Genomic DNA, 19,183 nt, shown 5'->3' with positions numbered 1-19,183 from the left:
TTCTTCTTCCTCCTGGCTTTTAGTTCCGGTTGCATTGTCACAGCTCTAGAGAGAAGCTCAGGGTATGCCTTTTAATTAAAACTGGGCCCACAACCTAATAAAAAAAAAACAGTAGCTAGCGGCAGACTGACTTTTATTATCCCACAAGAACCATAGATAATTACATATATTAATAATAAACAATATCTCTGACCATGGACCCTGCATTGGGTGAGTTTTATGAAAAGCGTCGAAAAGGAATCCGGCCGGGTAGCTTAACTAGTCTAAAAAAAACAAATGCAAAACGTATTTGAATGATGGAGCCACCGAGTGCAAAATTATAGGTATATCAATGATCAGATCTCTGATATGATATCGGCGTAACTCATTTTGATTTAACCTCGGCTGGCACGCGATCGCAGGTTCGGCTATATTATATGTCTTTATTTGCTACTAACTGTCAATTGTGACTCAGTTCGCGTTTATAAGACGTTAGTATGAAGGAAATAATTTAGTGAGGTAGGTATATGATGAGGAAAAATATCGATATTTTTTATTATATTTATTTATTTAAACTTTATGCACGTAAAATGTACAACAGGTGGACTTAATGCCACAAGGCATTCTCTGCCAGTCGAACCTTTGGACCGAACTGAGATTGATGTACTTACGGGTGGTGCAATGACTGTAAAAGAAATAATAATAAAAATATGAATAATAGATTACTTAATGCACTTACATATAATATAGTTTAAATATATTTTATTTATGTATGTTTACCATTAATTATTTAGAAATTAATTGATTATTTTACCCCTCCCTAATGCTTTTTATGTGCGATGCCTTTTTGATTATGGATCCTTTATATTTAGGTTGCTGGATTAAACTCTAATTGGATAAGTCCGCCATTGTACATATTCTTCTAAATCCAATATCTGTTTTGTAATTTGTTATATTTATATGTACCTAATAAATAGTTTACAAACAATCCTACTAATATTATAAATGCGAATCCTACTAGGTACTATTATAAAGGCGAAAGTTTGTATGGATGTATGGATGTTTGTTACTCTTTCACGCAAAAACTACTGAACCGATTACCATGAAATTTGGTATGTAGGTAGCTGAAGACCCAGAATAACACATAGGCTACTTTTTATCCCAGAGTTCCCGCGGGATTGATAGGGTTTCCATGCGGACGAAGTCGCGGGCGGCCTCTAGTTTTTTTATATATAGCATGACAGGATGTCAGTATGGATGTTTGTTACTCTTTCACGCAAAAACTACTGAACCGATTACGATGAAATTTGGTATGTAGGTAGCTGAAGACCCAGAATAACATATAGGCTACTTTTGTCCCGGAGTTACCGCGGGATTGATAGTTATGTTATGATAAGGGTTCTACGCGCGGGCGGCCTCTAGTACTACTATTATAAAGGCGAAAGTTTGTATGGATGTTTGTTACTCTTTCACGCAAAAACTACTGAACCGATTACCATGAAATTTGGTATGTAGGTAGCTGAAGACCCAGAATAACACATAGGCTACTTTTTATCCCAGAGTTCCCGCGGGATTGATAGGGTTTCCATGCGGACGAAGTCGCGGGCGGCCTCTAGTATGTAATAAAGAGTTTATAAACTGAATGACTATCATGTAGGTTACTTATGTTGTAAGTAAGTTACCTCTGTGTTCTACGCAGTAAGGCTTTTAGTTAAAGGACTGACGGACTGAGCTGGGGGCGAACTCTAGTGCTGTATATAAAAATACTGCTATGAACATAAATAATAATTTTATAAGTATTTCACGAACCACCATTCACGACAAATTAGCGGCGTGTTTAACTTTTAACTGTCAAACGTCTTACGTTTCAATATAAACATCACATCATCTTCACATTATCTGAAATTATGCAATTTTACAAAATTGTCGCTGGAAATGCCACACAATTACACTAATCTTATAGCAGTGACACGAACGTGAAGTGACAAGTGTACAATAAAATTTAACCTTATACATATAATAATAACACAGTCTGCGTACTTAATTGTATCATTGGTATTAACCATAGAGTTGTGATGTCTTTTCTTTTGTAAGAGTGCGCACTGCCAGTGCAAGATGTGTGTATGTACATAATATGTTGTTGAAATGAGTCAATAATTTTTTTTTTGTGATGTGAGTATATAGTTAGATATCACTAGGCGTGGCAGCTTGGTACAAGTAATAAATAAAGAATTTTATTATAACGCTGTTGACCTTAAAATATTTTGTTTGTCTTATTAATCTCATTATAATAATACTAACTTCTACCGGCTTCTTCTTTCGTAAAACCCACGGGAACTATAGGTTTTAATATCGGACTTATCACTCCGCCATTGTACATATGTATTCTTCTTAATCCAATAACTGTTTTGTAATATGTTATATTTATTTTTATGCGCAATAAAGAGTTTACAAACAAAAAAACCTCCGACCACGAGCCACGGTTCCCCAGGCATAATGCCTAGCCTTGCAGAAGATCTTACCTATGGTGGCGGTCGAGTCATAATCATCGCTCCCGCTAGTGATATGAGCACTCTACAATGATATCCATACTCAATGGTTAATTGTATCATTGCTATTGAACAATTTGAGTATGATTGTAGTTTTTGCTTGTTATGTCCGATTAATCACTATTAGATTATATACAGTTGAAGATGGGTCCAGCATATTAAATTGAATTCTAAGGTCAGTGGCGTTCCTCTGAGTGGTTATTTATTTATTTATTTCGGGATTCGTAGGCGTGAATTTATACGTCAACAAAAATTACCCAGGCTAAACGACTTTTGTTAAGGGCACATTTACATACATACATACATACATGCAGTCACGTCTATATCCCTTACGGGGTAGATAGAGCCAATAGTCCCGAAAAGACTGAATGGCCACATTCAGCTGCTCGGCTTAATGATGGAATTGAGATCCAAATAGTGACAGGTTGCTAGCCCATCGCCTAAAATAGAATCCCAAGTTTGTAAGCCTATCCCTAGGTCGCCTTTTACGACATCCATGGGAAAGAGATGGAGTGGTCCTATTCTTTTTTGTATTGGTGCCGGGAACCACACGGTACAAATAATACCTAATAATTTTCAAGTATTTTTTCAGAATCAAGTTATCATCATGGGACGGCTTTAAAACTATATTGAACTTTATTGATACAATAGTTAAAAATACTTCTAATAAGCATTCTCTAACAATCAACCTTTAGTGCATTCAGAAGTTTGTATATTTCATACATTCATGCTCAAACAAAATTCGAAATTATTCACCTTCATTCAAGTTACTTCTTTTAATCAAATTTTATTTTATAATTGCGGATAATACGAAATTATTTTCTCGTTTTTTGAATCGGCAACACCTGTTTCGTTCCACGACGTTAATTAAAGGAGCTTAAATGTGAATACTTTCTTTTTTTTGTCCAAAACAGGTTAATGTTTGACTACATTTTTTTTCTTTGGAAGACAGCAGTAACATTGTCCTGCGTGGACAATGAAAGGTGTTTGCAATTTTAAGGATTTATAACTCGGTAAGTGAGTGTAATGAATTATTTAAAAAGTTAAGCACTTACCAGGAATTATGTGAAGGTTAATGTGATAGTAAAGATATCTATATTGATTAATGTGTAAAAGCTTTGATGTAGCTAGCATCTACCGGCGGCTTCACTTACATGTAAATTGTCAGTTTTAAAAGGTCAGTGATGTGACGATTATTTGGCCTGCAAAAGTTTTGATAATTTGTGGCGACATCACTCACGTCTCACACCATCTGTTAATCACAGTGAAGAATGTAAAGCTCTCAGCCAATAGCAGCGAGGGGTCTAAATCTCGCAAGCAAAGATTTTACGGATTGGAGCATAAATACACTCTTCGATCTGATTTCTCTTCATCCATGATTCCCAAGGCACAATGCTGAACAACACAACACAAATGCTGCAGTGTAGTTTGTTACCGCTTCTTCTGCACTGACGCCTTGGAAGCAGCAGTAAACTTTGGTTTAAGTAATTTATTTGACGTCAACCAATGTTGTGGAACCAAAAGATTTGAAAATTATTAAGCGATATGAAGTATCCTATAATAATTAATGAAAATTTTTGATTTATTTTTATTTTGCACAACACTACCTGGCGGAAGATCTCCCCTTTGGTGGCGATCCAGTCCCAACCGTCGCTCCCGCTACAAATTTAAAGCCATTGTAACGTTGCAAGTAAAACCTGGTGTTAAGTAAGTAAAAAAAAAAAACAAAAAAAAAATATAAGTAAAGTTTGTAAAAAAAAATATTGACATACTCTTAATTCCAACGGTCAGTTTTAAAATACAAAAAAACAATCAAATGGAGATTAATTTTTAAATGAGTAATATCTTGTTAAGATGCCGCCAGACAGCTGCCGTCCGTGATAAGAGGGTAGCTTAATACTGCAATTAACGAGAAGAGTTTATACATACATACATATAATCACGTCAATATTCCTTACGGGGTAAACAGTCTCGCAAATACTGAAGGCCAAGTTAAGCTGTATAGCTTGATGAAGGTTTTTAGATTCAAATTGTGATATGTTGCTATTGCCTTAAAGTATAATCAAGTTTATTATCCTATCCCCTAGTCGCCTTATACGTCATCCACGGGAAAGAGATGGAAACAAGTAAATCTAGTAATCCCTATACATACATGTAATCTCGTCTATACCCCTTGCGGAGTAGACATAGCCTACAGTCTCGAAAAGACAACACCATAAACTTGTCAAATACGAACCTCCCTTTTTGGAAACCGGTTAATAGCCGTCGGAATGTTAAAGACATGTGCCTAACTGAATTTGCACATTCAAGACCCTCCTATAATGATCGCGTAGGCATCCTACAGGTGTTATGGTGTGTTAAACAAACACACATTTTGATACGCAATTGTGTTATTTTTTTAATTTGACAGAAACGCTTGTAACTTGCGATTTTCATTCCAGAGTTAACTAAGTATTATTTATGTATGTAAAAGTAAAGAGAAAGATGGAGTGATCCCAAGGGTATAAGCCTATCCCTAAGTCGCCTTTTACGACACCCATGGGAACAAGACGGAGTGGTACAATTTTTTTTTTTTATTGATGCCTGGAACCACACGCCAACATTAATTATTAATTTTACTAAACACTTACCTGAAAAAGTAATTTATAATATAATATAAACATATCTTAAGACAAAAGGCTATTATAAATATAATATACTAGAGGCCGCCCGCGACTTCGTCCGCATGGAAACCCTATCAATCCCGCGGGAACTCTGGGATAAAAAGTAGCCTATGTGTTATTCTGGGTCTTCAGCTACCTACATACCAAATTTCATGGTAATCGGTTCAGTAGTTTTTGCGTGAAAGAGTAACAAACATCCATACATCCATTCAAACTTTCGCTTTTATAATAGTAGTAGGATTTTACCTAAATATAATTAAAAAATTACAAAAGTTTAACATGGCGCGTTGATGTCTTTTACAAGGAAGTCCAAATGTCTATGGAGAAGACTTGAACGCGTCCATTATTCTAGATTTTGAAGAAGTATTGAATTATTTTTCACTGAACACGATAACTAATACAGTCGTGAAATATAATCAATTGGTATTTGTATCTAAATTAATATACTTCATATCTTTTCAGACTTCTATTAGTTTTGTTGTCAATTTATTTCGTTTAGTTTCGTAATACTTTCTTGTTAGAATTTTCATTGTACTATAAAACTTACATACATTACCCGCAGGGGTAGACAGAGTTATCCAGCTGCTTGCCTCGATTCTCACATACTTATTAAGGTCGACTCGGAGTAAATAACTCTTCACCTCACCTTTCAGCAGGACGTATTTTATATTTGTAAAAAAATATCTAATAATTACATACATTTTTAAACATCCATTTTAAGTGAAATTTATGAATGCAATTCTTTTTCAAGTCCCACATTCTTTTCAAAGCTTGCTTGCTTGCTTTGCTTTGTAAGCACATTTTCTTCTGTAATTTCATTCCAACTCATTATTTTCACAAAATCGATCTCGTTTAAAGCAACACGAATACACCAATAGAAATAGCGTTAGACATAGACGCACACAACCACAGGAATAGAAAAGGATTAGAAGAGAAAAGATTGAAATAGTTCTACCGTACCTCACTCGGTAGTGAGAAGGCGGCGTGCGCGCGCGCATTCGCCGCCGCGCGAACGCGTAGTGATCGTCCAATGACCCCGAATTTTTTCGCGAACAGCTGACGAAAATCACATGTGTGGTGTGGTGTTCGAAATTTTGAAGTGTTTGGTGTGTTTTGTGTTTTTTTTTTTATTTTTGTGCGTGCTTTTCAAACTGGCAGGTTGTAAGGTGAGTACATTTTTTAAATTTTCACGCGCCTTTTTGATAGTTTTTTTTTGTGGTTAAGATATTTAGGTCAAACGTTTCTCGAATTATTTTTGACTTATTTTAGTTTTTGTTATGATTTGTGTTTAGGTATATCCCGTTATATTTTCTTCATCTGCTGCGTTATTTTTGACGTTTAATTATAACCTATAGAATATAAAAATGTACATTACAAAAACATTACAAAAAAAACATTCAGTAGAAATAAATATTTTAAAATGTTTATCGCCGATCGCATATAATAATTAAATATTATTATGATCTTCGTTCTATTAAACTTTAATTTTGGAAACTAAAGATGGACCTACATTCAGTTTTCCGACGCGACGGGTGATAAGAAAATTGTACCAATTGTGTCTCTTATATCATGCAATTTTTTTGTTTTTTAATATCATAGTTAGACGACTATTATTTTCTACATATTACCTTAACTTAATTAGGTGCAATAAATAGTTTATTGATATCTTTTAATCAAAGATTTACATGATTTCCTAACCTCAAAGATTAGTCACGTACTAAGTAAAATATAAATAGGGTTTGATGTCCATTGATTTCTTTAGATTTTGGCTGTATAGACCCACATAGCTTGCGGTACATATACTTAAAAAAATCATTTATGAAAAATAACAAGAATAATGCCCTAAAAAATACAATTTAAGTATTACCTCATATCCGTATGATCGGCACTTTGGCCTAGACGGCCAAATTCTAAGTTATCTGAAGGGTAAATAAAATCGTAGTAAGTAAATCTGTAAACAATAAATGTGCCAATAGTAAGTATGTCGTTATAGTGTCAATAGATTCACTTCACTTCACTTTTCAATGTTCAACAAAACGATGATTTTGTAAATGTTGAGGTTGAAAAATACAAGATGGAATTTGACAAGTGACGGTATCGTATATACGTGTTTAACCTATAACATCACAAGAATTTAGAGTTAGATAGGTACATAAGATAATATGCATATACATATATGTGGGTTGTGATCTTTTTTTATTTATGTTGTTTTCGTTATTTTTAATTATTGTAAGCACTGGCAACTTTTATTTTAGAAGAAAAATTATGTAAAATGTCAAGAAGGATGAATTGACAGAAGTTTGTAAAGATTAAAAAGCCTATTATAGAAACTGAAAGAAAATATTAGGTTTACTATAAATCTAACTGATTCCTCCCACATATACATATATTGTCAATATAAGGACAGGTGGACAGTAGCAGTCAATAGATCCCAGTATAATCATCACTACATTTTATAAAGTCTACCAATTTCCTCTGTGTGTACGTATGAGCGTATCTAGAAAACTTGTAGACGGATTTTGTTCTAAAATTGAATTGTTAGAAATAGCATTTTCCAAGCTAATACCCATGTGAAACCGTGGCGGGTCTCTGGTAAAAAATAAATCGACAAAATATTATATTTTACAAAAGCTATAGGTACTCAAACCTTATCGACACATTATTTGGCATATTTATTTATTTAAGACTTCAACATATATAAGAATTGATGTCCACATTCTGGCATTGAATAATTGAACTACTCTCTTTCTTCCTGTGAATGTTATTGAAGGTGACTAAAGGACAATGTAAAGCCCTAAAAATAGTGTCTGATCTTTTTTCAAATCGGGTTTTGTAAGTCAAACAGTCGACATTAAAATCTTTGTGTGGGTAACACTATATTATTTTAATGATAATTAAACGGTCTGTAAAGGTAAAAGCTATCTAAATTCTGGTAAAGCTAAATTTGTGTTCTTAACTATTAACAACCTTTATACTAGAATTACTGTAATAAATGCTCCTGTATATAATTTTGTGTACATAAATAAAATAAACAACATTATTTTTGTTGGTACATATAAAATGTGCACGGGCCAATAGGGGTCGGGTCATTTGGGAGGCGTTCATGGGGCCGAAACCAACATGAAGAGGCCCTTTGGAACCTTTTGTTCTAAAGTGAGATGGCTGCAGCTATGGAGATCTGTCCCTTGGTGAACCATTGGGATTCACCAACGGACAGCCCTCCTCAGCTGCCAAACTATTGCCAGGGAGGGATTTACTTGGTCTGGGTCATGCGGATGGGATGCTAGTGGATTTGGATTACTGGGCTGTGGAGTGAGATACGAACATCTGCCTCGAAAATCTCTCACGTAATTTTGATTAGGCAGATGGTCATTCGCTGCTCATTGGCTATTAATATTATTTATGTTTCTAGTGGTCCTATTCTTTTTTGCCCGTTTGCCGTGCCTGCGTGGCACCAATATCCTTTGCAGGGTAGACAGAGCCAACACTCTTGAAAATACTGATAGGATAGTCGATCAGCTAATTGCCTTACTGATAGAATTGAGATTTATATAAAGTGACAGGTTGCAAGCACGTCGCCTAAAAGAAGAATCCCATCTTTATAAGCCTATCCCTTAGTCGAATTCTTCGACATCCATGAGAAAGAGATGGAGTCCTATTATTTTTCTATTGGTGCTGAGAAATACACGGCACGATAACATTTTTTTGATTATTTTGAAATAAATAAAAAAAAATAAAATTCATCAAAATTGCACATGAAAATAAAAAATGTGATATCTCATTAAATTATTATTAATTTATTGCTATATCATTGGCTATCGTTTCTCGTACTCAGCCCCCTGGAGGTCTGTTTTGCAAACTTAATGGATACGCACAGCTGTTGTCAACAAAAACGTGACCACTGTCATTTTAAAATGGAGCCTTTTTTATTATAATCAACTTCAACTCTGATCTCGTTGAATTATTTATTTTTTCATACATACATACATACATGCATGCATACATACATCGTATATTAATACATACATACATACATATAACCACGTTTATATTCCTTGCGGGGTAGAGCCAACAGCCTTGAAAAGACTGATAGGCCACGTTCAGCTGTTTGGCTTAGTGATAGAATTCAGATTCAAATAGCGACAGGTTACTAGCCCATCGCTTAAAAGAGGAATCCCAAGTATATAGCCCCTAGTCGCCTTTAACGACATCCATGGGAAAGAGATGGAGTAGTCCTATTCTTTTTTCTATTGTTGCCGGCAACCACACGGCACAAAAACGTATTAATGTTAGATAATATTAAGAATTTAGCATTAAGTACGCCCACTATGACAACATTGTTCAATGAATACATACATACATATGGTCACGTCTATATCCCATGCGGGGTAGACAGAGCCAACAGTCTTGAAGACTAAATGGCCACGTTCAGCTATTTGGCTTAATGATAGAATTGAGATTCAAATAGTGACAGGTTGCTAGCCCATTGCCTAAAAGAAGAAATTCTTCCTCAATGAAAGAAGAAATTCTTCTTCTTCAATGAATTATTTAAATAAATCCTGAAATGCTGTTTTAAAAGTGCAATTCATAATTACGATATGTGAAAAAGAGAGAGCGATACGTGTGCATAAAAATGTACTTACGTGTTTGTCAGCTATTCAAATAAAGCAATATATTATGTCGTTTTGCAAATGTATACATAATTGATTGATTGATTGACATCTGTCAATGCTTACTTCTTACTTAACCGCCATAATATGAACTTATGCAAAATGCAAGCTATAATTCTCAGCAGGAGTGCTTTTTTATAATTTTTTTATTCATTATTATAAGATAGTTATAAGTATATCGGTTAATAATTGTCAAATCTTTTGGTTTCATAATATTAAACAATATCAAATTAATTAAAGTGCCGATAAGATTAAATATTATCGTTGGTGCATTTATTACAGTAATTCTAGTACAAAGGTGCTACTTATTTCAAATGAAAGCTCTTCCATGGGTCTACCATGAGAGGAAAGATGAATTTTAGAGCTGGATGTTATGCCTGGGGAACCGCGACTCCGACAATGTTTAGTCGAACGTTGTATTTATGCTCCAATCCGTCAAATTCAAAATTCTAAATTTTTATTCATAATTATAAGATACCCCATATCACTTTATAATTGTCAAAACGTTTGGTTTCACAACATTGACGGCCTCTGTGGCTCAGCGGTAGTACGCTTGTCTGTGACACCGGAGGTCCCGGGTTCGAATCCTGGCCAGGGCATGATGAGAAAAGAACTTTTTCTGATTGGCCTGGGTCTTGGATATTTATCTATATAAGTATTTATTATAAAATATAGTATCGTTGAGTTAGTATCTCGTAACACAAGTTTCGAACTTACTTCGAGGCTAACTCAATCAGTGTAATTTGTCCCGTATATATTTATTTATTATTATTTATTGGTTGACGTCAAGTAAATTATTTAAAACTAAGTTTACTGCCGCTTCCAAGGCGTCAGTGCAGAAGAAGCGGTAACAAACTGCTACATAGTTATGTATATAAAGAGTGTTATATCGTGCGGCTAAAAGATCCATTATTTTATTACGTATCTTCTTCCTCCTGGCGCAAGGCCCTGTTAAATCCGTACACCGTTCTGGAAGGAAGGCCGGATGCGCCGTTCTGACCTCTTCTTTCTCCTGGCTTTAGTCCCGGTTGTATTCTCACCATTCTGGGGAGGAGCCCTGGTTGTGCGAATAACCATGGATTGAGTGGGCCAGGAAAAAGAGCCGTGGGAAAGGTAATAAAAAACTAAAAAATGAGATGAATGTAACAAGGTCGATTTTATTTTACTGTTAATCCTGCCATGTTTACATAAGAAATTGGGTTCTAACATCTCGCGCTTATTATTCTAATTAATGCAAATAATTAAAACAGGAGTTTTTTTCTTTTGAGTTATTTATTGTGCTCACTTGTCAATGTCATCACTTGAAAAATGTTTTCCTTTACTGAGCCGATTTTAATGAAATTTCTAATTTTTCAATAATTTATCTCACTTAAAATGTTGCATTTTTTTGGACTATTAGTATGGATATCGCCAATAATTACTGGTATGTCAGTTAGTAAACCTATAGAATACAGTTACGATTATATACTCAAAGTGAAAATTAGCGCCTTATCAATGACATTTAGAAGCTATAAGACCTCACACCTCCTTATAAGGATCATGCCAAGCAATTTTAATAAAACTCCATTTTTTATCTCATAAAAATAGGTAATTAGAACCTTATTTAATATACTAGGCTAGGAGTGAACCGTTTAAGGAACTTTTATTGGTAAAAGATAAGAATTAATAGTGTTAGTAAATTGTGAATTAATAAAAATGTGCAATTGAAAAATAACTGTTTTTTATGACTCCTGTGTCAAATGAATGGAAGAATTAAACACAGAGACCGGTTACTAATCTTTAGCCTAAAAGAAAGCTCCTTAGTTCAACAAGGGTTCACTAATCTCGGAAAGAGAAGCGGCTGACATAAACTGCCGACGACTATGCAAAACGCGTTTTTTTCCCTTTCATAATTTGCCGTGTTGTTCCCGGCACCAATACAAAAAAGAAAAGGACCACTCCATCTTTTTCCCTTGGATGTCGTAAAAGGCAACTAAGAGATAGGCTTACAAACTTGGTATTCTTTTTTAGGCGATGGGCTAGCAACCTGTCACTATTTGAATCTCAATTCTATCATTAAGCCAAATAGCTGAACGTGGCCATTCAGTCTTTTCAAGCCTATTGGCTCTGTCAACCCCGCAAGGGATATATACGTGACCATATACATACATACATAAAATCACGCCTCTTTCCCGGAGGGGTAGGCAGAGACTACCTCTTTTCACTTGCCACGGTCCTTGCATACTTCCTTTGCTTCATCCACATTCATAACTCTCTTCATGCAAGCTCGGCGGTTTCGGGTACTTTTGACCTGACCCTTTACCAGGACATCCTTAATTTGATCAAGATATGTTCGTCTAGGTCTTCCCACCCCGACCTTTCCCTCCACACTCTCCATGTATATCTGCTTCTCCATGTATATCTGCTTAGTGACCATATGTATGTATGTATGTACAAAATTACACCCTGGAAATTCCGCTCTGTCTGTGATAACTATCCTACTCCAGGGATAAGACGTAAACATGACTAGGTACCTATTAACAGGACTAATAATAATAACTGATGATAATTGTGTGGAGGGAAAGGTAGGAGTGGGAAGGCCTAGACGAACGTATCTTGATCAAATTAAGGACGTCCTGGCAAAGGGTCAGGCCAAAATTAACATCAATCTCTAAACATTCAACAGTAACTATGTATTTATTAATAATTTAATAGCTCACTAACCTTAACTCACTGGACTAAGTTAACATCTAGTCACTGTAAGTTAAATTGATTTAATGGCACGGAACTCTTCTTATATGAGTCCAACTCGCTTTTTTATGAGTTGGGGGGACTGTCAAGAATGTTTATTATATAATTTGGTGACATGCCGCTTGCGCACATTGTCTTGTGACCTTTCAAAATGTACTTGTGATGTAATTAATTCACTTTAATGCATCTATTCAATGAGTTAGCCAGCGAGTATTGATGATGGGGAATTATTCTAAAATTAAAGGACGAGCCGCATACAATTGTCGGTTTCAATTATTTCTTAATGTTTGCAAAGTGGCCGTTAAAAATGTGTTATGTTTGTTATTACCAAGATCGATGGTATTCTGAGGAGTTGATACATACATACATACATATATATAATCATGTCTATATCCCTTGCAGGGTAGACCAACATTCTTAAAAAGACTGATAGGCCACGTTCAGCTGTTTGTCTTAATGATAGAATTGAGATTCAAATAGTTACAGGTTGCTAGCCTGTCGCCTAAAAGAAGAATCTCAAGATTATAAGCCTATCCTCTAGTCGCCTTTTACGACATCCACGGGACCGAGATGAAGAGGTCCTATTCTTTTTTCTATTGATGCCGTGAACCATACGGCAGGAATTGATAGTTAAATAATAAATATACACTGGAAATTAAGCTAGCTTCGATGCTGGTATGGTAATAAAGAAAAAACATAGCCAGTTGCTTCTATTATCATGTTTCCGCAAGATTTTTTCCCTCGCCGTTAAAACATCGGTTAGTATTCAAACTAATGTACATAACTTCGAAGATAGTCATTGGTACATTGCAGAGTTGGGATTTAAACCTGTGCCTTTATGCGCATCACGCATTTTAACCGGGCAGCTTACTGATTCTACCACAGACGTACTACATATTATGCTAACCTTTGCCATACAACTGCAAAGTTTCATGAAAGAGTGATAAGCAAACAATTTTCACACATACATATATCCTTACAAAATTTTGCATTTATTATACATATAAGAAGGAAATAGAATAATTGAGTTAGCACAACACAAGTCTTGAACCTACTTAAAATTAGTTCTACGAGTATATATGTAAATTATTCGTATTTAAATAACATAGTCTTGAACCTACTTGAATTTAGTTCTAATTATGTAAATAATTCGTATTTAAATAACATATTTTTTATTTGTCCACTAAATACCTTGTTAATTAATATTTTTTTAGATTCTAACATGTTTGCTACGCATAAATAGGCGAAACAATAAACAAAAACAATATATCGAATTCCACGCATGCGCCTAACGACTTCTATTGGAATTCAGCTGCATATTTTAATTGACAATTGAAAAAATACATAGGTAAATGTACGGACAGCAACATATCATTATAAAATCATCATAGGTGGTCGCTTATACAAATTTATTTTTAAAACCTGCTTTCCTGTCAGTCTTTTTGAGACTGAGACTGTAGGTATACACTCTTAATTTGAGGGATTACAAATGATGGTATATTTTTATCGTATTCACTGTTCTCATCTTATATACCTTTTAACTACAGCTTCACTGGTGCGATTATAGCGCCACCTATACAAGAATACAGATTTTTCGCAAACCTTACTGTAACTTTATTCTTTCCCGGGATGAAAAGTATCTAATGTCCCTCTCCAGACACTTAATTTATATATACGCTAATTTTCAAGAAATATTTTGCTGACGATACAACTGGCGTTCTCAAAAGAATTTTCCGTTTGCATATTATGTTTATTTATTTCCCTTTACTCAACAACTGGAGCGTTGAAAAACTCAAGAGTTATTGTTAACAATGACGTTTAACAGTAATTTGATTGTAAATACGATATTATTATCAGGTTTTTATAGGCAAATCGTCCCTTACATCGGCAATAAACAATAGTTCTTACTAAACAATTAAGTAATAAAATTATTTAAATATTTCTTCGATCATAAAGCCTGATCTCCAACAAAACACGTAATAAATACATAAATAAATATTTTTTGTACTATTAGTAAGTATGTAGTTAGCTTTTACTGGTTTTAGTAATCGGTACTTTTGACGCGGGCGGAGTGAGGAAAAAAGCTAAATTACCGCCTTGGTCAAATTAAAATCATTGTTTATTAATTTTAATATTCGCATCCTACGATAAATGAATTGTTTTCATGTCTGAAAAATATCATTTCTCTAAATATGCAGTCTATATATATGTTTGTCCTAGATATCTCAAAATTACAACCAAATCGATTTTTAACAGCTAGTTTCATCAGCATCAAAACTTTATCTTTTGTGTTTATGTCATCGTCATGCACAAGAACAGGTGCAGCCCTCGTCTTAATACGCTAATTACGCGAGTAATTCGCAAAACAACAGTCTGCATGCATAGACATAGATCAGGCTAGACCGCGCGAATTAAAACATATAAGGCTAATTCACGTGGAGCACAAAAGACCTCATTAAAACTGTGTTATTTGATTATGTTGATGAAAGCAAGAAGAAGAAAGAATTAATATTCTGTTAAATTGTAACTGCAAAAGAACAACCAGATGTATTGTTTAACATGCTTGATTTTCCACAGTGCAATGGCGATTTGGTAGAATATTTACAAGAAAAAAAACTATCTAGCTAGATCTATGTCTTCGGTCTGTTGTGTTGTACACAGGGCAAAGATGCCCGCCTCGGACCTATTTGCTCTTTGCTCTGTGGACATGTTCCTGTGATCTGTCAACGAGGTGTTCGAGCGTAAGATCTACCGTTAATTATTTCAATATTCTCGCTTCATTCGAAAAGGTCGTAAGCAAAGATCAATATCGATATAGATACGACACATTTTTCACATCATTCTTTTTGAGCAGGGTAACTGAGAAATAAAAAAATATATAATATCAGAATACTTTACAAAGAATATAAAAATGCTTTTACACGTGAATTGTAAAATATTTGGTCAAGTTTACAAATTAAAATACGTGCTGTGTTTTGCAAATTGGTAAAATAAAATAATTTCTAAATGGTGCATATATAAATCAGAAAGACCAAATGTCCCTACTAAGGACCTAAAAGGCTTTGTCTTTCTCTTTTTAGACATCGTATAAAACAATAATCGGATTTCTTAAAACATCAAATATAGATCGTTTGAAAAAACATGATCAATTCTGTGAATTTACCTATCTCACATCAACAAAGTATACTACTAACTAGTGTATGCTAAATATACAATATTTTATTATATCAAAATATTAAATACTAGAGGCCGCCCGCGACTTCGTCCACATGGAAAACCTATCAATGCCGCGGGAACTCCGGAATAAAAAGTAGCCTATACTCGTATGTTATTCTGGGTCTTCAGCTACTTACATACCAAAATTCATCGTAATCGGTTCATTAGTTTTTGCGTGAAAGAGTAACAAACATCCATACTGACATCCTGACATACTCACAAACTTTCGCATTTATAATATTAGAAGGATATATACTTTTTGACTCAGAGTTCTATAACTTAAAAAAAAGTATTTCTATAATTTTTTAGCTTTATTAAGTTTCGGTATCTACGTAAATGTTGCTCTTTGTCCGAAAACGAAAATAACATCCTCTGACGCGGGCCTGAGCCATAATCCTAAATTGAACCGGTCAAAAGCTTGTCCAGCCATTGCAATGAAGTGTTATGTGACCATTAATTAGTTAAAGGTCAATAGCATTTTAGCTTTGCATGCCGATATAGCTTTTCTTAGTCTTCACGAGCGTAAAATTTATGATTTTCGTATAAAGTTCGTTTGATCTTAGTTTCCGCGATAAAAAAACATACCTACATAAAAATAATACCTCATTCTCGGACTACAAACGGAGCCAACAGTCTTCCAAAGACTGAAAAGTCACGCGCAGCTCAATGGCTTAATGATGAAATTGCGATTCAAATAGTAACAAAGTGCCGTTTGGGAACCACATGAACAAAGTGCCGTGTGGTTTTGCTGCTGTGTATTGAATTTTAGGACAGGACCACTCCATATCTTTCTTATGGATGTCGTAAAAAGTGACTTAGGGAAAGGCAAATAAATGAATTATAGATTCTTATTGTAGGCGATGGGATAGCAACCTGTCACTATTTGAATCTCAATTCCATCATTAAGCCGTACAGCTAAATGTGGCCTTTCAGTCTTTTCAAGACTGTTGGCTCTGTCTATGCTGTATGGGATATAGACGTATATGTATAGATATATAATTAAATCTACTACCGCTTTCAAAGCGCAAGTATAAAAGAAGCGGCGGGACAAACTACACTGCAGCATTTTCACGGGACGATAATTAAGAAATTGGTGCAAAATTGTCATCTTTATCTCCGTGCGAAAATGTTTAAGTAAATAAAATTTGGTATATACTCGTATGTAGTAAAAGTTTTAAGTACTTTTTTACAAAAGTAAGTAAGAAGTATTCTTACCTACCTATCGTGTTATTCGAGAATTTAATACATACTAACACACGTTGGCTACTTAATAATAAGTGACACCCATAAATTTATCACTTAGAAATCGCAAGGAAACCCGTGGGCAAGCATTCTATCATGGAGTGGGAAGTTGATGCCGCTCTGCCACAAACATGTAAATTGCTAAACATAATCAGACCGGGAATCGAACCAGTTTCCTTTTTTTGTACAGTTAACAGCGTATAAAGTGTGTTATACAGATTTTGTTGTAAATATATGTAGTTGGTATTGGACTGTACGTGGTATTTTTGTGTTAAACAAACCAGTGTGTTATGTATATTATCATAGTCCAATCTGTGTGAAGTTCCTCTGAAAAAGTTTTGGAGGTCATTCATTCATTCATTCAATAATCACATCTATATCCCTTGCGGGATAGACAGAGTTAGCAGTCTTGCCACGTTCAGCTGTTTAGCTTAATGATATAATTGAGATTCAGATAGTGAAAAGTTACTAGCCCATCGCTTAAAAGAAGAATCCCAAGTTTATAAGCCTATCCCTTAGTCGCCTTTTACGACATTCATGGGAAAGAGATGGAGTGGTCCTATTCCATATTATATTGGTGCCGGGAACCACATGGCACTTGCACTGTTTTGGAGGTCAGATGAGCGAAATTAAGAGACATATCGCCAACGAAAAATTTGGGAGCCGTAAATTCATATAACATCACTTATCACGTATACTTATTATATTATTACGCATTAAGTCCGCCTATTGTACTTTACAAATTGTAATTGTTAGAATAAAGAATAAATAAATAATCCAACATTATGTATTCGCCCGCACCAATTGTATGAGTGGGCCAAATGTCTATTTAATGAAAAGTGATGGGTTGTTTCAGTCAAATAGTATTGAAAGTCGATTCGTGTAGAAATCTGACTCGTCCAATCCTCGATCATTTTCAATAGTGCACCCCTGGCTCATCCCCGGTGCGGTGAAAATATAACCGGGACTTACCCAAGGAGGAAGAAGACTCTTATCAAAATAGGTTATAGGCCTTTTTTGATAAGAGTCTTCTAGGAGTGCCGTGTGGTTCCCGGCACCAATACAAAAAAGAATAGAACCACTCCATCTCTTTCCCGTGGATGTCGTAAAAGGCGACTAAGGGATAGGCTTACAAACTTGGGATTCTTTTTTAGGCGATGGGCTAGCAACCTGTCACAATTTGAATGTCAATTCTATCATTAGGCCAAATAGCTGAATGTGGCCATTCAGTCTTTTCAAGACTGTTGGCTCTGTCTACCCCGCAAGGGATATGGGACATGACCATATGTATGTATGTATGTCTTCTTAGAACCTGGAATTCTTAATTCAACCTGTCAATATCTTAACCTCCATTCAATCCAAACCACTCTTAGCCTTGTTTTTCTCGTGGATAGCGTATCAGCTAGATATGCACGAGTCATTGTCTTAAAATCTGTCCGAGACTTTTGGCTACGTCTATCATGTAAGGGATTGATTTTATGTATGCATTTAATTAATAAATAATTGTAAAACTGCAATGACTGTACCTTATTAGGATCATTCTAAATATAGTAAGTAAGTGAAATAAATGTATGCAAATTAATATTGTGAATGGGTTCTTCGCATGTACATATATGTGTTTACTTAAAGTCTACTAACTTTATTAATTAAACTAGCGAGCCGCCCCGGCTTTGCACTCGTAGCATTTATAGATATAAAACTTCCTCAAAAATCTCTATATCTAACATTTCAAACAGAAATGAAATCCGTCCACAAGTTTCTGAGATTAGCACCTACATATAGACAGAGAAATACATACATACCATCATATATATATGTCTGTCTATATCTTTTCATATCCTTTGAAGAATCCTAAGTTTATTAGCCTTTACCTTAGTCGCCTTTTACGACATCCATGGGAAAAGATATGGAGTGGTCCTATTATTAAATGCCAAGAACCACACGGCACGGTGGTCTATTTAATTAAGATTAATTGTTATTTCTGATAATGTTTTACCATTATTTTCTAAATATATGGTGTGATTTTTTTGTAATAATGGGAATAATATAATAATATAGACACGGACTTTCCAAATTTTATTGTCAAATCCAGGGACGTCACGGCGATAGGTCAGATCTAGATTTCCTTAAACCT

This window comes from Amyelois transitella, chromosome 12 (genome assembly GCF_032362555.1).
Source record: "Amyelois transitella isolate CPQ chromosome 12, ilAmyTran1.1, whole genome shotgun sequence".
Lineage (NCBI taxonomy): Eukaryota > Metazoa > Arthropoda > Insecta > Lepidoptera > Pyralidae > Amyelois > Amyelois transitella.
Note: the sequence above shows the minus strand (reverse complement) of the source record.